The sequence below is a fragment of the Myotis yumanensis genome, unplaced genomic scaffold (assembly GCF_028538775.1).
Source record: "Myotis yumanensis isolate MYYU_CA2020_CCGP unplaced genomic scaffold, mMyoYum1.0.hap1 SCAF_2, whole genome shotgun sequence".
NCBI lineage: Eukaryota > Metazoa > Chordata > Mammalia > Chiroptera > Vespertilionidae > Myotis > Myotis yumanensis.
Window position 1 is genome coordinate 73071048 of NW_027223753.1, and position 21972 is coordinate 73093019.

The following is a 21972-nucleotide window of genomic DNA, read 5'->3' on the forward strand; positions in this document are numbered from 1 at the left end:
CCAAGGGTGTCTGTGTTGACCAACTCAGTGTCCTCACCTTAATCTATCTTCTAGCAGCTGATCCTTCTTTCTTAGCTTCTGGAACATTGAACTCTTTTGGTTTACCTCTTACTACTCTGTCCACTTTTATTTGATCTCCTTTGAAATTTTTTCTCTTGTATTGTCCAACTTCAAGGCTTGGTCCTAAGCCCCTCCTTTTGCTTTTGACTCCCTTTCTTGGTTGTGGGGAGCCTATATAGTGTTAAGCCTAGGACTGACCTGTTGGCAAAGTCACAAACAAGTCTTCTTCTGAGTCTTAACCCAATCGGAGAGGTGGCCGCTGACTTACATGCGCTGTCATTTAAAAAATAAAAATGGGGGAATTTGCCAGAAGCCAGTCCACCCTTGCTGCTTGACACAGTTGCTGCAGGGAAGAAACATCTGCACAGCTTATGTTTCAAGGGACCTGGTGTATACATATGTTTGCTACCCCTCTTAGCGCTATGTGTTTTAAACAGGCCCACCTCTCCAAGAAAGGTTGTTTCCCCAGGTGGGGATTTTTCCCTGGAGTTAGGGAGGGAATAAAACCCCTTAACTAAGTGCCAGGCGGGTAATTCATCACTTTAACTACGATAACTACGAACAATCACACTTAAGCTACATAATCTTTACTTAGGATAATCTCCTTCAGTTACTTCCTTGTAGCTTAATAGAACAATAGAGTAACCTTGGAATGGAGATAAGAAACACCCTAACCTTTGGAATAGAATGGATAGGATTAAAATCAACTGGTATAAATACAGATGTAACAGGAGAATAAAGATAGAACCTGGCTGGAGAACCTGGCTAGGCTGCTGATCAACTGAATGCTGTCTCCCTGTCATTCCTTCTTCGCTGACTCTGTCCACACTTTTGGGAACCCCTGGACCTGCTAGGGTTGGACCCCAACACTGGGCCGGTGAGTATGGGAAATATAGTTGTGTGATCCCAGGATCTGGGGGTGAGAGGCAGTGGGGGAAGGGACGAGGCTGGCCTCAGGCCCCACGCACCCTGCCCAGGGGACTGAGCTCTTCCCAACCAACTCGCCGCGTCCAGTTGCCTGGCCCACCCTTTGCCTGTGCCTGGCGCGCCCATATTTTGCTGAGGGACCTGGGTAGAATGCGCTGGGCTGTGAGAGAACCGGGCAGCCTAGTACGCTAACCTGAACAGCCATTCTGCTGTTTGTCTCTTTGTACTTCTCCATTCCCTCAGGGCTTGAATGGGGCCTTCTGCTGCTGGTGCTAAGTGCAACCTTTGAACCCTGGTTGCAGTAACGCAGGTCTCTGGAGTGGCTTGCTGGTCTCATCTTCCCCTTGCCTAGTCTTATTTTTGAAGCTCTCCCAAGCCATGTCCAGAGACTCCCTCATCACCTTCACCCCAGCCACTGACCCCAGAGACTTCTGGAAAGATGGGCAGCAGCAGTCACAGGCTGAAGAGCTGGAGCCTACCTTGGATGGGGCTGCGGCCCGGGCTTTCTATGAGGCCTTGATTGGAGATGAGAGCAGCACCCCTGAACCTCAGAGATCACAACCTGAACTTGCCGGTGAGAGAAAGAGGAAAAAGAGAAAAAGATGAGAGAGGCTGCAACAGAAGCATCAGGAGGACATGGTCAAAGGAGATCCCTTGAGGCTGAGGACAAGATGACTCATCGGATACTGAGGGCAGCCCAGGAGGGGGACTTGGCAGAACTAAGAAGGCTGTTGGATCCCCAGGAGGCAGGGGGTGCTGGGGGGGATATCAATGCTCGGGATGCCTTCTGGTGGACCCCCCTGATGTGTGCTGCCCGAGCAGGCCAGGGAGCTGCTGTGCGCTATCTCCTGGGCCGGGGAGCTGCCTGGGTTGGAGTTTGCGAGCTGGGTGCCAGGGATGCTGCTCAGCTGGCTGAAGAAGCAGGCTTTCCTGAGGTGGCCCGCATGGTCAGAGAGAGTCACGGAGAGACGAGGAGTCCAGGGAACCGGTCCCAATCCCCATCCACCCAGTACTGTGAGACGTGTGATGCCTACTTCCAAGACTCCAACCACTGCACATCTACTGCTCACCTACTGTCACTGTCCCGTGACCTCCGGAACCCCAGTCTGCACTTTGGGATGCCTACCTCCAGCCCAGGCTTCAAGCTGCTGCTGAGGGCAGGCTGGGAGCCTGGAATGGGTCTGGGACCCTGGGGCAAGGGCCATGTCAACCCCATCCCCACTGTCCTCAAGAGAGATCAGGAAGGGTTAGGGTACGGATCAGCATCCCAACCCCGAGTCACACACTTCCTGGCTCAGGATACCCGGGCAGTGGCTGGGAGGGAGAGAGCCCCTCAGGCAGCCACACTGAGCAGAAGGGAGGAGAGAAGGCAGAGGGACAAGGACAGAGCCTGGGAGTGGGATCTGAGGACATACATGAACCTTGAGTTCTGACCTTGGCAGAGTCTGACACTGGACTCTGTTGAAGTCTGAGCTTGTGCATCTGAACTAGGTACTTTGAGTTACACTCCTGGTGTCTGCTCAAGTCCCAGACACTCAGATTTTGGTCAATAGGCCCTACCTTTGAGAGAGGGGCTGAGAGTTGAGAAATAAATCAATCATCTCAAAAAAAAAATCTCACCCTTCTTTTATTTTTTAAGCTACTATAATGGAAGTTTTTAAGCATCAAAAACAAAAAGCTACCATAATGAAAGTAAAACTTAAGCATCAAGAACAAAACTCTGGCCATTAAAACGATAACAAGACAATGCCAATGCACAACCCAAAACATTTTAAAACTTAAACATAACATTTTTAAAACTAGTAAGAATAATAAAACAATGGCAATGCAAAACAGCAATAAGTAAGTTTCTGCTAAATGAAAGTTTCTTTTGCTGATTTACTCAGAGTCCTCAGACTTGGCTGAGAGAGTAGCTTCCACTCCTTACCTTTCTACCATCTGCTGGGCCTCAGTTGTTAACTTCTTCAGCTGACCCCATGTTGGCACCTCAGTCCCTTGCATAGCCTTCCTTTTCTTCTTTTTTCCGCTTTTCTGTCATCAGGGCAACTCTAAGTCTTTGGAACGATGGGACAAGGAGCTTCTCTGGGTCCATTGTGGTGATGCTCATAATGCTCTGGTACCCAAATTGTCTACACTGCTCCTTCTGGAAAGACACAAAACACAACCTCTTCCCCACATAATTACTAGATCTGGTAAAACTCTTGTCTGGTTTGTGTATCCTTCTACCAGGCTGAGTTGGCAGAGGCTATTGTACAGGAGGCTCGATGCCTTTTGGCTACTGTACAACCCTCTGCATTGTATTTTGTTAAAAATTTAACATATCCAAAGCAGGCATTAAAAGGAAAAACCCCAAATGCTTTCTTGTATCCATTTTAAGAGTAGGATTGGTGCTTTCCACTATTACCCGAGTCCTGATCTATCACTCCAGGGAGAGCTTGCCAATCTTGCACTTTCCCTGGGTGGAAAGGCTGCAGTGGGGTTAAGGATAAGGCTCCTTGGGCCTACCTTCTCCCATGCCTTTACATTTACCTTTCCTTCAGAAAAGCATGGACACACTTCTTGTATAAAATGTTCTGTCTGACTGGGAATAACCTTAACTCCTCTGCTAGCAAGCATATGTGTTAAAAGATCAATACAGAGTCTTTTTTCTTTAGACTCAGTGTGGCACATCTTCTTAATCTAAAGATCAATACAGAGTCTTCTTTCTTTGGACTCAGTATGGCACATCTTCTCAATCTAAGTTCTGTACTATCCAACTTCTTACCCTACTTATCCTCTATAGGGGGGTCTGAGCACCCTGGTGGAGTCCTATCCATCCTGAGTGTGGGGGTTCTCAATGGGAGGGGGCTTACCTAGGGGAATCCTGTTCCAGGGGTTCCCAAAGGTGTGGACGGAGTCAGCGAATACTACCCACCCTCTTCCTACGGTGGAGTCCTATCCGTCCCTCCATATGTTGGGGTCCAGCCCCAGCAGGTCCAGGTGTTCCCAAAGGTGTGGACGGAGTTGGCAAAGAAGGAATGACATGGAGACAGCGTTCAGTTGATCAGCAGCCTAGCCAGGTCCTCTAGCCAGGTTCTGTTTTTGTTTGTTTGTTTTTTTCTTTTGTGGGGGATGCGGGTTCTGTTTTTATTGTCCTGTTACATCTGTATTTATACCAGTTTATTTTATTTTATTTTTTTATTTTTTAAAATATATTTTATTGATTTTTTACAGAGAGGAAGGGAAAGGGATAGAGAGTTAGAAACATTGATGAGAGAGAAACATTGATCAGCTGCCTCCTGCACACCCCCCACCGGGGATGCGCCTGCAACCAAGGTACATGCCCTTGACCGGAATCGAACCTGGGACCCTTCAATCTGCAGGCCGACACTCTATCCACTGAGCCAAACCAGTTAGGGCTATACCAGTTGATTTTAATCCTATCCATTCTATTCCAAAAGTTAGGGCGTTTCTCATCTTCTATTGTTCTATTAAGCTACAAGGAAGTAACTGAAGAAGATTATCCTAAGTAAAGATTATATAGCTTAAGTGTGATTGTTCATAGTTAAAGTGATTAACAACCCGCCTGGCACTTAGTTAAAGGGTTTTATTCCCTCCCTAACTCCAGGGAAAAATCCCCACCTGGGGAAACAACCTTTCTTGGAGAGGTGGTCCTGTTTAAAACACATAGCGCTAAGAGGGGTAGCAAACATATGTATACGCCAGGTCCCTTGAAACATAAATTGTGCAGGTGTTTCTTCCCTGCAGCAACTGTGTCAAGCAGCAAGGGTGGACCAGCTTCTGGCACTTGGTGAGTCTATTCAATCTCATGGCTTCACATACCACTATATGCTGACTGTGCCCAAATTTATATCTCTAGCTCTGACTTCTGTGAGCTCTAGCCTGCCTACATGGATGAGAACTCTACTTAGAGGTCTCATAGGCATCTCAAATGTAATGTCCAAAACTAAACTTTTTTTTTAAAGATATAATTAGCTTTCTTGAGTGACTCGAATTAGGCAGCATTTCATCTAGCAATTAGCCAAAACTAAACTCTTGATTTGACAACCAGTGCAAATTTTTCTTCTAAGTAGCAGCTACTTTGTACCTGACTGCTTAAGCTCTCTTTCCCTCACTATCCAGATGCTTTTTCCAGCAAGTTCTAATTTCTACCTCTAATATATATTTCAGCTCTTCCTACTTTTCTCTTTCTCCTTAGTCATCCCCTACAAAAAGCCACCACTATCTCTCACTTGTATAACTCAATGGCTTTCTGTTTGGTTTCCTTGCTTCCAATCTTTCTTTCTCCAATCTGTTCTCCATATAGCATCCAGAATGATCTTTGAAAGTATCTGCAGTGGAATCTAATTGCATTTAAGCCAAAACCAAGCCTTCTTCCCTTGGCTTATGAGGCCCTGCACTGTGCCTGCCAGCTTGCCCTTCTCTATCTTACCTACTACCGTCCAGGTGCTCCAGCTTCCATTTTGTTTCTAAATATGCTCAGCTTTCTTTCTTTATAGATTTTGCACATCTGTCATATCTCATGACTGCTTCATTTTCTTCAGAACCCTTTTCATAATTTGTGATTACATATAATTTTAATTTCTTATGGTTTCTTTTTGTTACTGATGCCCTCTACTATTCTATGGGCTTCGTGAGGGCAAGGATCTTGACTTATTTACCAACTAGGAGCCCAGTGCATGAATTCATGCACCTTGAAAGGAACTATGGGCTGCAAGGCTGCAGTGGGCACAGAGGTGGATCTCGGGCCATCCTTTGTGCCCCTGCCTGGCCCCTCCTGCCGCAGGCCCCTGTCCTTTTTCTGCCGGCAGCCCTGCTCCTGCTGCCACCGCTCCCGTGCACTGACAGTGCCAGCCCTGCTCGCACCCACTGATGGTGCAGAGCGAGTGGGGCCGGCGCCAGCAGTGGGAGCGAGTGGCAGCTGCTGCCCTGTTCGCCCCTCAGGAGCAGGGGGAGGTGGAGAAGCCCTCAGGGGCTATCAGGGCCGGCAGCTGCTACTCGCACCCGCTGACAGTGCCGAGTGATTGGGACTTGTGCCAGGTGCCAGTAATGGGTGTGAGTGGTGGCTCCAGCACCGGCTGTGGTGCGAGCAGCAGTTCTGGTGCTGGCAGTGGGTGCGAGTGAGGCCATCGCCGGCCGAAGGTGTGAGAGGTGGCTGCCAGCCTGATTGCCTCTGAGGAGAGGGGGAGGTGGAGAAGCTCTGAGGGGCAATTGGGGCTGCCAGCTGCCGCTCGCACCCGCTGACAGTGCTGAGCGATTGGGACCAGTGCCAGATGCCGCCGGCAGCAGGTGCAAGCAGCAGCTCCGGTGCTGGCTGTGGGTGCGAGCAGGGCTGGTGCTGGCAGTGGGTGTGAGTGCCGGGCGGGACTGTGGTGCACGGGAGCAAAGAATTTTCAGTAACCACCAGAGGCTTGTCCCAATGACAGCGACTGGCACCCTGCCTTGATCTGGTGCCCCTGCTCACCTGCTCCACCATCCCACCACAGCCGATGCCCGCCATGTTCCGTGCACGCCCCCTGGTGGTCAGCACATGTCATAGCAACCGGTTGTTTGGTTGTTTCAGTTGTTCTGCCATTCGGTCTATTTGCATATTAGCCTTTTATTATATGGGATGAGCACTCAACACTTGCCCCAGTGCCTGGCACAGAGTAGGTAACTGTGACAAGTGATAGATGTCATTGAATGAATGGGCACTTTATGCTGACAGTAGGTAAACTATGAGATGTTCATATAATTGTACTGCAGACAGCTTCAGCTTTCAGAATGCGGGGTGCCTCTTAGTACTTGCCTCTTCCTTTGGAAAAAGAGTGTCACCCATGGACAGCTTTCTTTCTTCTTGGCATTGGGTGCTTCGTGTGTCCTCAACTATGGCAATAATGGCAGGTGGTTGATGTCGGTGACTTGATTCCTGGGAGGTTCCTTCATTCGAAAGTGCTTACTAAGAAGCTACAGAAACACACATTATCTGGGACGATTTTTGGGGCAGGGCATGTGAAAAAAAATCATAGGTAGATATGTATCATTTTATAGCCTGAAACCCTGTCCTTAAAGCATATTCCTGGAAGACAAAGTGTATTTCATCAATATTTCTATTAGATAAGTAAAGTAATTAAACAAAGATGGGAAAGGAAGACATGAACTTTTGAGGCTGGATTAATTTGAGAGGGAAATGTGCCTAAATTTTAAAATTCAGGTTGTAGTCCTAGTCCAAGAAAAACAAAGTATTTTTAAAAAGTCTCAAGCATGCAGCACTGGAACATCAGACAGTTTTGGTTAAGATAGTGATATAGGGAACTACCTTTAAACCAGTTAGAACAATGGAGTCAGTGGTCTCATGGATCTGCTGTAAATAGCATGAAGTATTACAGCCATGTTAGGGAGCCTTTGAAAGATTGACTCTTGTTAATTCCAATTTAATTACGGTCATATTTGCCTTGGGAAGCATATGGTTGTTTATGTGGTTTCTAGTCAGCAGTTGAAACTGAAGTTTGTAAATGATTCTTACCAAAAATCTAATTAGCCTAGTCAATTTTACTATAACAGTTATAAGAGGATATGTATATCAGGTGTAAATAATGATGTTCTGTTCCAAATCATAGATATACCAATTGCTGTTAGTAATTCTTTGACACTTAGGATTAGCAAGGTCATAATTTTCAGTTTAATTTTAAAAACTTTTTATTTTTTTTCATTGTAAAGTTGTATTTTAATAACACTTTAATATTTTTGGAGAATGTGAAAACTTGAAGGGAATTTAGAGATGCTCAAGGTGCAGTCCCCTCATCCTATAGCTTAGTAGACAAGACTACACAGGTTGGTGAAATGACTTGCTTTAGGTAACTCAGTGAGGGGCTGAGCTCCTAGGGCAGGGGTGGGCAACCTTTTTGTGAGTGCGTGCCAAAACCAGCAAAATCTCTGACTCAAAATTCTGCATGCCAACCCTAATTTTTTGAGAACATGTTACGCCTACTTGATATCTCTTAAGGTGTAGGTATGTGAAGAACCTTGAAGAAATAATAAAATTCATTCGAGCGACAAAAACACAGTATATGATGATGAAAAATACATTTATTTTTTAATGTATACATGTACACTAATAGTCTGACAGAAAACTTTATGACTCCGTTTGATATTATCAGTGGTATTTTTGCTGCTGCATCACTGATGACAGAGATTTTACATCAGGTTTATATTTCATGACCTTCAGAGATATGCACGAGCTACTACTTTCATCCATCAGGCTACTCCTATTATGAGACTTAACAAAATTCATCACTGAGAACAAAGATTCACAAGCGTATGTGGATGAAACCAAAACACTGGTTCTAGGAAGGCAAGGGAGAGTTAAGGCAAAGGCATAGAAATTGCTCTTCCCCTCTCTCGTCAATCCATGTCTATGGTCTTTAACATAACTTGTTATGTAAAATTATTTATTTATCTAAGATGCACCTACACTGAATTTATCTGAAAAATAAAAAAGTCGATATTAAGAAAAAAATTGTAAATGGAAGATTATAAGAGAGGGTTTCGCGCGCCAGCAAGTTACTGGCGTGCCATGTTTGGCACGCGTGCCAGGGGTTGCCCACCCTTGTTCTAGGGCTTGAAGCTGCCTCCCAGTCCAGTGCCAGTGAATAATGCTATGCCACTTATTCATTCCTTTACTCCTTTACTGTCTCTCATGCCCACATTCCACCCCACACATAAGATCAGTGAGAGTAGAGGCCCTGTCTGCCCTCTTCAGTACTGAGTCCTCAGCATGGGGCACAGAGCCAGTGCAATGTGGGTGAAAAACTAATAGTTGCTAAAAATGTTAGTGGCACTTCCCTTGCTATCAGTTGCTGGGTTAATAGTGTTCTTGGTATTAATGAAGGACTGGATGTAGATCATGTACAGTTGGCACATTCTTCCATGGGAGTCCTGGGGACCAAATGACTTACTTAAATGCAGGTGGAAGCTGCATTCCACCCACATGGACTGCCCCTGCATACTCAACATTGCTAACTTTCATCTTGCGTTGTTATGTAGACACTTCCAGCGGCTCTGCATCTTTAGTGGAAGTTTTACATTCCATTGCCTAGGTTGGTTTGGTAACCCAAATCCTGTTTGGGAAAACAAAACAAACAAAAATGACAATGGTGAAAAGTAAACATAGCTAGCGCGTTAAGAAGGAATACAAAAGAAGAGAGACAATTAAAAAACTTATTTTTTAATGCTTGGTTAGTGGTATTTCCTGTAATTTCTCTGAAGAATTCTCCTGGGTTAATGGGTTATTTTTTAACTTAATGGGGGTCATATTGTTCTCTTAGCATAGCATTACGGAAGCTCATGTAGGTTTCCCTTATGAATGCCTTAAAAATGACTCAAGTCCTGTTCAGTGTTTCTATAAGATAAAGGAGCTATTGTAAATGATTACTTTGGAATAAAGTTAAGCTTAGGGTGAACTGATTTTTAAAAAAGCAGCCCACAAAGTACAATTAAGAGGAAATTAAACCAGAATGCCAATAGTTTTAAAAAAATGTGGTATGCTGGAAAATTGATTGGATGGTTCAAAATTGATGAAAATAGATGGTCATTTTTTAAAGAGAAGACGATTTAGCAATATGGACATTTTATTTAAATATATGCTTCTACTTAAGAATTTCCAAGAAGGATGTTTCTTATCATGGGCATCTTATTTTGGGGGTCACATTTTTTGGTAGATGTTATTTTTCAGAGCAGTTTTAGGTTCACAGCAAAATTGAGAGGAAGGTACAGGTTTCCCATGTGCCCCCACATGCACAGCCTCCTCCATTATCGTCATCCTCTGCCAGAGTGGTACATTTGTTACAACTGACGAACCCACATTCAACATTTGTTTTGAATTGTTTTCCTGTTTTAATTTAGAGACTAGTTCAAAAGACAGATCTGCAGACTGATGCTAATGTCCCCTGTATTGGCAGAAAAATAACCCTCTGAGTAAGAGATGAAAATCCTCACCTGGCAGGTGAATCCTAACCCTTCCTGAGGGAATCAGGCCCTGGACTGGGTACAACAAACATGGGGACCTACAGGGGACCCAGGTACAGAAAAGCAGTTTCATCAGCTCAGAGAAACTAATTGGACCCTTCTGGGAATGTTCTGAACAGCTTGTTCATTATAATTAGAGACATCTTTTATAACTAGGTTCTCACTGAAGTTTGAGTGGTTGGGATTTTTTATTATTATATAACACTGTTGATGAAAATATTCTCTCCATAATATTTAAGTGGCTATACTAATTTTGTCTCCTTGCCTTTCTGGAATTTCTAGGAGTTAGGGGGGTTAAATGATTTCAATTTTAATTAAATTGGGGTTCCATAAATTATGCTGGTATAATCATGTAAAGAATACTTGACAGGTACTAGCCAAGGGGAGAGAAGCTTGAGTAGTCTTGAAAAGACACCGAGATCACTGAATAAGAGGGCAGTCTAGATATGCCAACATACAAATGTTTGTATATCTTCATTGATGTATAATCAAGAAATGTCTTATTAAATGGGTGCAAATATGTGTCTAAGACACCGGTTTCTGTCTCGAGCAACATTAACAGTAGGAATGAGCCCTGGACTGGGAATCAGGAGTGGCTTCATGTGACTGCTTCTTTGTTCATTGTGTGCCCTTGAAGGATAAAGAGGCTCAGCTCTTCCTACCTAAACAGCTGGAATAATACTAACCTCATAATGTTATTTTGATGAACAAGTATCACTATAAATAAAAACATTTTATAAATTTTGATGTGTTTTGCAGTGTAAACTTATTTGAAAATAGCACTTACAATGTATTATGAAAGTCAAGGTAACATTTGAAAAATATTTGATACAGTTCTGGGCATGATATATGTTCAAAAAACTGGTTCTAATTTTGTTTAATTAAAATATTAACTGAGTGAATTCTGTGTCTAAAGCACCACAAGTAGATCTTTGAGTTATAGATGGGGCTCTTTACTAGAGTAACAAAAAATAGGGGGTCCACATAAATACTGATACTATAAGGGAATATGTTATACTTATGAGAAATGTTGCATGAGATATTCAGACAAATGGTTTGGAATTTCTGAGGAAAGAGTTATATCCAGCTGAGTGAAGAATTTTGAGAAATGAGGTCCGAGTGTGGTAGGATGGCCCCAACTCAAATATGAGCTCAAATATTCAGTTGTAAGACATGTTAACTTTATATGAAGGCAGTGGCAGCCTTCGTAGGTGTTAATACAGGGAAGTCACATGTTTTCACCTGTGTTTCAGGAAGGCTGATTCAGAAGTAGGTAGATGAAGGAGGAAAGGTGCTGGAGGTAGAAATACAGGTTTGAGCATGCTGGATGTAGGTTATGGCAGGATTTTTAAGGACCTTGACCCTGGGCCATGGGGTGTGTAGAGGAGGAGACAGATGAAGCAATTTTGAGGAGGGAGAAGCTATTGGACTTCATTATTGTCTGGATATAGGAGTAATGCTGTGTTTTGTGTTATATATTTTTCAAGTGCCTTAAAAATTGCATACTCATGCAAATTTTAATAATGCAAAATAATTCTTGTATTATAGAGACTGCTGAATTGAAGAGTGCTTAGGTATAAAATATTTTACAAATCTTTGTCTTAACTGTCTTTTTGAAAATATACTAGAGGCCCAGAGCATGAAATTCGTGCACTCAGGGAGGGGGTCCCTCAGCCTGGATTGCGAGAGGGCTCTGGCCAGGCTGAGGGACCCCACCAGTGCTCATTCGAGACCAGGGAAGGGATACAGGAGGTAGACCAGCCAGGGAGGAACCGCAAGAGGGCTCCAGGGTGTGTCCGGTCTGTCTCAGTCCCGATTGGCCAGACCCCAGCAGCAAGCTAACTTACTGGTTGGAGCGTCTGCCCCCTGGTGGTCAGTGCATGTCATAGTGAGTGGTTGAACCTCCTTAGCATATCATTAGCATATTACACTTTGATTGGTTGAATGGCCAACTGGACGACCAGACACTTAACATAGTAGGTTTTTATTATATAGGATTTGTATTGATTTAAGAGAGAAAGGGGGAGGGAGACAGAATAGAAACATCAATAATAAGAGAGAATCATTGATCAGCTGCCTCCTGCACGCCCCACACTGGGAATCAAGCCTGCAACCTGGGCATGTGCCCTGACCGGGAATTGAACCTTGACCTCCAGTTTCATAGGTCAACACTCAACCACTGAGCCATGCCAGCCAGGTTTAACTGTCTTTTAATAGTTGCAAAGTATTAGACATATCTAGTTGGTTATACAGATTTAGTGTCAGGAGAAAGATCTGGACTAAAGATAGAGATTTGATGGTAATCAGGAGAAAGAGCTGACTAAAGATATAAAGATTTGATCATTATTAGCAAAATGATGTTGATAATAAATAACATTGGGTTAGATAAATTTGACCAGTGAGAGAGTTTATTTAAGTTACAAAGAGATGGAACCCTGGGTGAAGTACTGACATTTAGGCTTGAGCAGAAAAGCAGCCCTTAATATAGGAATCTGAGAATGGTCACAGAATGATGGAATTCAGACATTTTGCCAAACTATGATGGAGTTTCTAGTTACATTCCTTATTTGTTCTTTCTTCCACATCATAGAAGATTATATGTCCAAAACATTTGGGAGCTATACTATTTCAGATTAATGATATTTCTGGAACTTAATTTTCCTTAGTCTAAGAGCATAATACTAGAAAAAGATATTTTAGTATGCCAGATATTATATAGAATATATTTTGTAAGAAATATCCAACTTTAAAAATACATCTGTTTGATTAAAAACCATTTAATATAAATCTGTTATGAAAATTAATAGAGAGCAAATGGGCATTATGTATCTCTTGTAATCTTGCATTGATCAGAAAATCTGGATTTCCTTGATTAATATTTGCATGGTATATTTTTCATCCTTTTAGTTTCAATCTACTCTTGTCATTATATTAAGGTATAGCTTTTGTAAACAGTATATACTTGGATCTTTTTTCTTTATTCAATCTGACCATCTCTATACTTTAATTGAAGTTTTTTGTTTATTTACATATACTAAATTATTGGCATGATTTTTTTTGAGTTTACCATGTTATTATTGTTTGTATTGTTGCAGTTCACATTTTTTTTTGCTCCTTTTTTTGCTGCCTTCTTTAGATTCATGAAATGTTTTAAAAATTAATTCATTTTATCTTTTTATTGGCTTTTTAACTATGCTTCTTCATGATTTATTTAGTGACTAGAGGCCCAATGCACTATAAATTCATATAAGAGTAGGCCTTTCTTTCCCAGCTGCCGGCACCGGCTTCCCTCCGGCACCCGGGATTTGGGTGTCCCTTGCAGCCCCGACTTCCTGCGGAAGGTTTTCTGGTCTAATTAGCATATTACGCTTTTATTATTATAGATTACTGTAGAGCTTACAGTGTGTGTTCTTAACTTATTTTAGTTTGCTTTCAAATATTTTAACAGTTCATAAAGATGAAGAACTTTATCCTATCTAATAAAGAGGGAATATGCAAATTAACTGCCACACCATCACAAAGATGGCAGTGCCCATAGCCACAGGATGGTGGTCCCCAGTCCCCTCAGCCCCGCCAGAGTCCCACAGTCCTTTCAGCACAGCCGGGGTGGCAGCAGGTGCAGGGTGTGGCCAGATCTTCCCTCAGCCCCCCAGCCATGCAGGGCCGGCCCAAGGCTCAGGCAAGCCTTGGATGGTGGCTGCCCAGCTGCCCAGGGCCACCTGAGGCTCAGGTAACCAGGGCCAGCTGAGGCTTATGCTGCCAGCAGTGGCAGCAACAGAGGTGTGATGGGGCATCGCCTTTTCCTGATCGCTGGGTTGCCTCCCACCCTTGAGGGCTCCCAGACTGTGAGAGGGGGCAGGCCGAGCATGAATTTTCATGTCCTGGGCCTCTAGTTACAGTATAATTTCATTTACCTTCATTTGTACCTTTGCATTCTTGTGATATGTTTTGCTTCTACATGTTACAAATCTCATGAGTCATTACTATTCTTTTTGCTTTAAAATAGTCTTTAAGATTAAAAATTTTAAGTTTTTAAAATTGCTCATATATTTTCTTTAAATGTTTTTCATTCTTTTGTGCAGATCCAGACATTCATTTGATATTATTTCCCATCAGTCTGAAGAGCTTTCTTTACATATTTTTAGTAGCGTGGGTCTGCTAACAAAATTCTCTGGGAAAAAAAAAGTTTTTATTTTACCTCCCATTTGGAAAGATATTTGCTCAGGGTATAGAATTCCAGGTTAACTTTTTTTTTTCTTTCAGCACTTTAAAGATATCCTTACATTGTGTTTTGGCTTACATTGTTTCTTAGAGAAACCAGTCATAATTCTTATTGTTGGTACTCTGACTTAAATGTGCATATTTTCTCTGATTGCAGTTTGACTGTAGTGGCAATAGGTGTGATTCTCTTTGTATTTGTCCTGATTTGGGCTTAATTTTTGGATCTGTTAATTGACACCATTCATCAGTTTTAGAAAACTTTTGCCCATTTTCTCTATAAATACTTCTTTTGGCTCGTTCTCTCTATCCTCTCCTTGACTTCAATTACACATACTAGATCAATTGTTTTACATATCTCTGATGCACTGACCATTTTTTACTTTTTTTGTGCTTTACCTTGGATAATCTTTGTCTTTGAGTTGACTCATACTTTCTTCTATTGTATCTAATCTGCTATTAAGCCCATCTAATGAATTCTTCATTTCACATATACTGTTTTCTAGTTCTAGAATATTCATTTGTGTGTTTTCTTAGTTCTGGGCTAAAATTTCTCATCTTTTGCCCTAGCTGGTTTGGCTCAGTGGATAGCGTGTTGGCCTGCAGACTTAAGGGTTCCAGGTTTGATTCTGGTCAAGGGCACATGCCCAGGTTGTGGGCTCGATCCCCAGGAGGGAGCATGCAGGAGGCAGCCGATTGATGATTCTCTCTCATCATTGATGTTTCTATCTCTCTCTCCCTCTTTCTTTCTCTTTGAAATAAATAAAAATATATTTTAAAAAATTTCCCATCTTTCAACTATTTTGTCTACCCTTTCTATTGATTTCTGTAACATAATAACTATTTAAAAATCCTAATTTGCTAATTTCAATATCACAATCATTTGTGAGTTTGACTGTATTTTTTCCTCTTGATAATGGGTCATATTGTCTTTATTTACATGTTTTATAGTTTCATTGTATACTGGTATTTTGTATATAATTTTGTATAAAATTTGTAGAGATTGAAAGTAGGTTATGTTTACCTACAGGAAAAAAGTACACCCCTTTTTCTGTTGAGCTGCTAGTGTGATGGCCTGATCTCAGTATAATCCATTGTTGAGCTGAATTTTAGCTTTAATTATAGTTTACCAGTGGTTTCAAACATTCATTAGGTGAACCAGGCCTTGACCCCTCTCCAGCAGGGCTTTGGGTTTAATACTGGTGAAATTCTAGAGAGATATCACTACTTTTATTTCAACTGTTAGCGATTTACATCCTTGGACATCTCTCTCTCTCTCTCTCTCTATCCCTCTCTCTCTCTCCCTCCCTCCCTTCCTCTCTCCCTCCCTCCTTACCTGCCTCTCTCCCTCCTTCCCTCCTAGTTCCACCCCCAGCTTTCCACACCATGGGGCTTTTCCCCCTGCTCTTTTACCCTGCTCTTAGCTTTGTTGCACTTATGTGCACTTAAAGACTATCTCATGGGGAAGAATTGGTGGGCAGTGTAGACTTGCTCTTGGATCTCTCTGTCATGCCAGCTCACACACTGGCTGGCCATCTGTGGGAAGGTTTGTTCCTCTGCCTGCTGTGCCCCTGGGTATGAAAGCAGCTATAGATTTCCTTTCTCTTAGAGAGGTTCATCTCTTTCTGGAATTTAGTTCATTCAGACTTCTTTGCATTTTAAGCTCTTTTATGAATTTTTAAAAATTATGATTTCTAGCTTGTTTCTCAGTTTTTGTTATAATGTTGGGAATAGTAGTCTCCTAAAACCTTCTACCTCCAAAAGTGGAACTATTTCTTAGTTTACTTGAAAATGGAAAGGAAAACACTGACAAACCGGTATTTAGTAATGGAAATGACATAAGCCCAACTGGTGCATTTTATTTATTAAATTTTGTACCAATTATCAGAATTTATTTCTTGAGATTTGAAAAAGTGACAGATAATGATAGTTAAACTCTGTAATTTTTGTGTCTCAGAAGATCTGTGTTAATCTGCAGATTAGGGTAAGGCAAAACTTATAATTATTAAGATTTGATGTAACACCATCAGTAGAAATCTGAGGAGAAGGTGAATTAACTCTCCTTTGGAAAGCTTTGGTTACTGTCCTCACCTCTTCCTATATAGCTTTTCCTTTTTTTCAGTTTCTCTTTCAGTCCATGCATCTGGAGTATCTTCATGATAAATGGTTTCATTCCATGAAGTCTAGGAGATGTTCCTGGCATAAACTATCCTCTGATAGAGGCACTTTCTAATTGTTAGTTATGATACATAACATCAACACAGGACATGCTCAGCCTGGTAGGTCAGACCATAACCATGCATTAGGTATTTTAGCTGATCTTTCTTCCATATAAAAAACAGTAATGTTGAAAAAACATAGATGGTTATTTAAGGAAGCTCCTTAGAAAAAACGATAGTTTGTATTCACCAGTTATATTATCTCTAGGGTAAGTTATTTTCTTACTCTGTTGTCTTTTAAAAATTGTTATCCCTTTTCATTTATCAAAAAAGTGGTAGAAAATGATTACATATTTTGTGAAGGACTTTGTTCTTTTCTATGCTACTAGAGGCCTGTTGCAGGAAGATTCCTGCAAGAATAGGGCTTCCTCAGGCCTATTCTTGCAAGAATAGGGCTTCCTGCAGCCGGAGTGAAGCAGAGAAGGGAGCAAAGCCCGCCCTTCTCCACTGCCTCACTCCCTCCCATCTCCACTGCCTCGGCTCTGCTCCCATGTCCACTGCCTCGGGACACTTCATTGGAAGTGGAGCGGCGGAGCTGGATCGGCCGCTGGAGTGGGCAGATGGTGCCTCGCTGCTCGCCCCCGTGGCCCCCGGCCCAGCCACTCCAGCCCTCTGGGGGCAGATCCAGCCTCGCCACTCGGCACTCCCTCCCACCTCCCCCGCCACCTGCCTGGCCAACAAGCCTGGAAACTTCAGGGGCGTGGCTGAGGGGACTGGGCGCTGCCATCTTTGTGGCAGAGTGATGGTTAATTTGCATATTACTCTTTTATTAGATAGGATGTGCTATCTTTTTAGAGTAGCAAAAAAAGTTTCCTCAAGTTTACCATTTTGAGAACTCACTTTTTCTTAAATCCATAGAATAAGAGTCAAACTGTCTTTGTGTAGGTTGGCCTATATTTTGCAAATATATAACTTTAGTACTTAAGTTTTTCCTTAATGTTTAAGTCTGTCTTATGGACAGTTACAAAATCCTGATATGTTCTTTAAAATTGAGTTTTTGTATATGATTCAGATTTGAGTTTTCAAATTGTATGATGAGCTTTTACAAGAAGTCAGTGGTCATTAGGCTTTTGTGATGGTGTTCATTTAATAGCACCATTTCCTCAAACTCCTTAGACTGAGTTTGGTTTTCTTGGCTTAGGGTTTCTGGAGATGGTGAGTGCTGAGATTTGAGGCAGATGGATTCTCTGAAGCATGCAGCCTAACAGCCTCAGGGGGTTGTATTGCCACTTCATTAATTAGTTCATGGAGCATCCCTTTGGGCTAATTTAGTAGGATTATCCCTATTTTTACAGATCAAGAAAATAAGATAGGAGGTATTGAATTGGCCATTAGTCCTGGAATTTGGAACTAGTTACTCAGTTTGTAGATTTTGATCTTATTATTTCAAATATATATTTTCACAGCAACACTTTTAGTTTGTTGAGTTTTTTTTTATAACAGATTTATATTTTTGAGTCATGAAGGTTTTAACTTGAATTTTACACAGCCACTGTGATGTCCTGCTATGTATCATGTGGAATTTGTGAACTTAAGGTAAATTACATACTTAGACTAATCAGTTTCACATGAAGCCTTGGTGGGTTTTTATTTCTGTTTTAGGAATGGCCATCTGTGACATAAATACACTCTAAGATACCAGAGACAGAGTGATATATTGGAAAGCACATGAGATTTGTTACCAAAGATCTGCGCTAGAGCCCTGGCTTACCTCATTCTAGCCAAGTGAACCTGGTTAAGTCATTTGTGCCATCTTGACTTTGAAAATATTTCCAAGAAGCATCTTAGCCAAATATGTGGTCAGTCTATCATCTATCTATCTATCTATCTATCTATCTATCTATCTATCTATTGATCATACTCAAGGAATGACCCCTCTCTCTGGTTCTCCAGGCTAACCTACTTCTCAATATCTAAGTAAACTGGGTTTTCTAAGGTAATGTTGGCCCAGTGCAGACCAAAGGCAGAAGTCAGCTATAAGCATATCCTATTTCAGTCCATTGGTGGTGATTCCCTCACCAACAGACAAAACCAAATAGGAGTATTAGCTCTGCTGGACCCAAAGTCTGAGTTTTGCCTTGATATATTTTCATGGTCACAGATTACACAACTAACGCCATTCCTGGGATCCAGGGGTCTGAGTGGGAGTACCTCCTAGTCCATCCCTATGTGTCTATCCTCTGTAACTAGTTGTGTTGACACTTAACATTATTCTCATATTTTAAATGTTATTTATTTTCAAAGGGCTAGGGAAAGTATATGGGTTACTAAGAAAATTTACAAATTTAAAAAACATTCTAGTTTAATATGTTTTTCTTTATCTAACATCTCTAGATTAGCACCAAGTGACCAATACTTAATCCCTGATAAGGACTCTGGAAAGCTCCTTATATGCAGTAGATTTAACTTAGAACTTTTATTATTTAAGATGTCAATAGAAAAATTATTTTTAAAGGAAAAATTTTCCAAAAAGTTTCAGTTATTTTATACATGGTGTTGCATTTTTTTTCAATTCAGATATATTACTTGGATTATTTCTTAAGATTATTTTATTAGTATATCTGAAGACAGACTATTTCCATTATTTTTACTATAATGACTCAAATAAATATATATTTAAGATTAAGCTTAGTTCAGCTGGTCAATCATGAACATTTGGGAAGTATTTCTTATGAATAAATAAAAAAACTTGTCCAAGCAGATGGTTTGCTTTAATTCAAGCAACAATTTATGGACTCAGAATGAAGTTATGTAATTATTTTTAAAATCATGTTTATTTATGAAATTCTGTATATTATAAATACATATGCTCTAAAAAAGAGTAGCATATTTTAGCCAACTCAAAAGTCTTTAATTTATTTATTTATATAACTTATTCATCTTCATCTTGAATTCAATAATCCAGCAAGGTATTGAACAATTAAGGTTGGTAGGCAAGACTTTTGAAAAATTAACAACTGACTATGAAGTGTGTGCTCAGTACATTAGTAGTTAATATTGAGAGTAACTAAAAAGTAACAATAGGGGCCAGAAAATAGACACCAAATAAATAAAATATACTATGTGTCAGATGATGGTGATATGGAAAAAAATAATAAGCAGTGAAAGGCAAAAGAGAACCAGGGATGTGGCAGCAGCTTTAAGTCAAGTGAGCAGGGAGGCAGTGTAGCTATATTTAAAAAGTGGATTTCAAGAGGAAGACACTGTTACACAAGCAGAGTCAGAAAGGCCTGTCCTTCACACAGTTAAAAAGTTACATGCAGTTAAACATGCTGACCTTACAAGTAAGCAATCTGATTGATGGGAGAGGGATTTGTAGTCACCTAAAGACATTGTAAACCACACCTGGCCATATAACAGCATTCCTTATAAATGGATTTATTGTCTATGCTATAGTATGAACTTAAATAAATCAAGGGACTCTTGAGATTGATCAAGACTAAGCTTTCAATAAATCCCATTAAACAAAAAAATGCTGATCCTGAAAAATGGCGACCAGCAGGAAGGTAGGGAGGGAGAGAGTGTGAGAGTGCAAGGAAGTGATAGAGGAGTGTGTGGACGTGTGTGGTGAGTGTGTATGAGCTAGGGACAGTTAGACTCTGCAAGTCTTCTAAGGGGCTGCTAAACCCGGCAGTCTTAGGCAGCGGAGTCCCGCTCCTGGCGCAGACACTCCTGGGCGGCCAGCAAAGGCACAGCGACCACGCCATCTTGGGAAACAGAGCTGCTTGAGACTAGGATCCTGGCCTCAGCACCACCCAGTCTGATCTCAGACGCATACCAGGACCCTGCAGCCACTGGGGACAGAGACCTGTGACCACAGCTACAGACCTGCAGACACGGAAAGTTCAGAAATCCCTGCTGCAGATCCGTGAGTAACAGAGCCCATCCCCCCTTCCCCCAGGATCGCGGGCAGCGCCAGAGTAACTAACTGATAGACCTACCCCTTGCCGGGGCCTCAGCGCTGCAGAAACTTTGGCCTGAAAGTGCACGAGCACCTTGGAACTGATCCTACGCGCACTGCGGGCTTCGGAGCCCTGGGCTGGGAGCATAAGCGCGCGCACCACCAGGAACTGATCCTACGCGCACTGCGGGCTTCGGAGCCCTGGGCTGGGAGCAAAAACGCACACAGCACCAGGAACTAATCCTGCGCGCACTGTGGGCTTTGGAGCCCTGGGCTGGGGGCATAAGCGCGCACACCACCAGGAACTAATCCTGTGCGCACTGCTGGCATCGGAGCCCTGGGCTGGGAGCAATCGCGCGAACGGGAGTTTGTCCACCTAGCACAGGCCCAGGGACCCGGTTTGTCAGGGCAGGAGGCAGCACCAAGCACCAGTGACTTGACTGTGTTTCTTATCACCTGCGCCTGAGATCCTGATTTCCTGTGCATTCATACTAAGAGCCAGTGAATCCAATTCCTGGTGCAAGGGCACACAGGGACCCTGATTCTCAAGGTGAGGTTGCGGGAAGCAACAGAGACTCTGATACTGAACTCTTGGGGAACTCTGACTCCTGGCGCAAGCTAGGGGGCTCTGCTCTGGTTTTCAACACGCTCCAGGGGGGCCTCTATTTCAGCACAGTGCAGGCAGGGTCCCTAATTCTAAGGGCACGTGCGAGGCCACATTGAGTGTTGGCAACACTGACACAGAGCGAGCCTGGTTCCCACCAACCAACAACAACCACACATCTTAGTGTCAGAGCTCTTCAGTGACACTAGGGTGGTGGGAGCCTCCCACTGCACACGGCCCAGGCCCACGCAACTTGACCTTTGAACCATCAGGAGATAATCAGAATGAAGAGACGACACAACACCCAGAGGAAAGACAATGAAGAATCACCAAGAAAGGAAATTAATGAAGCTGAAGCGTGCAACATGACAGAAAAAGAATTCAGAATAATGGTTGTACAATTCATTCACTGGATGGATGAGAAAATCAACAACCTATGCAAGAATCAGGAAGAAATGAAAAGTGATATAGCTACAATCAAAAACACCATGGAAAGTTTCAACAGCAGACTAGAAGAAGCAGAAGACCGAATTAGTAAGTTAGAAGATAAGGCAGAGAAACAAGCTCAATCTGAACAGCAACTGGAGAAAAAAATTAAAAAACAGGAGGAGAGCCTAAGGGAGCTTCGGGACAACATGAAACGAAGTAACATACACATAATAGGGCTGCAAGAAGGACAAGAAGAGCAGCAAGGATTAGAAAATCTATTTGAAGAAATAATGACAGAAAACTTCCCAGATATGGGGAAGAAAAAAGTTAGACAAATACAGAGAGTCCCAGGCAAGATGAACCCCAAAAGACCGACACCAAGACACGTCATAATAACGATGGCAAATGTACAAGACAAAGAGAGAATCTTAAAGGCTGCAAGAGAGAAACAGAGAGTTACCTACAAAGGATCCCCCATCAGATTATCAAACGATTTCTCAACAGAAACACATCAGGCCAGAAAAGAATGGACGGAAATTTACAAAGTGATGCAAAGCAAAGCACTGAATCCAAGAATACTCTATCCAGCAAGGCTATCATTCAAAATT

At 42.2% G+C, this 21972-nt stretch overlaps 1 protein-coding gene and 1 pseudogene across 2 annotated transcripts in view; both read left to right on the forward strand.

Annotated features, from left to right (window-relative positions):
* The window catches only part of DCDC2 (doublecortin domain containing 2), a 189677-nt gene that overhangs the window by 40400 nt on the left and 127305 nt on the right, over nucleotides 1–21972 (forward strand). The gene's annotated exons all lie outside the window — the stretch shown is intronic.
* Nucleotides 1366–2420, forward strand: LOC139001906 (G patch domain and ankyrin repeat-containing protein 1 pseudogene; annotated as a pseudogene).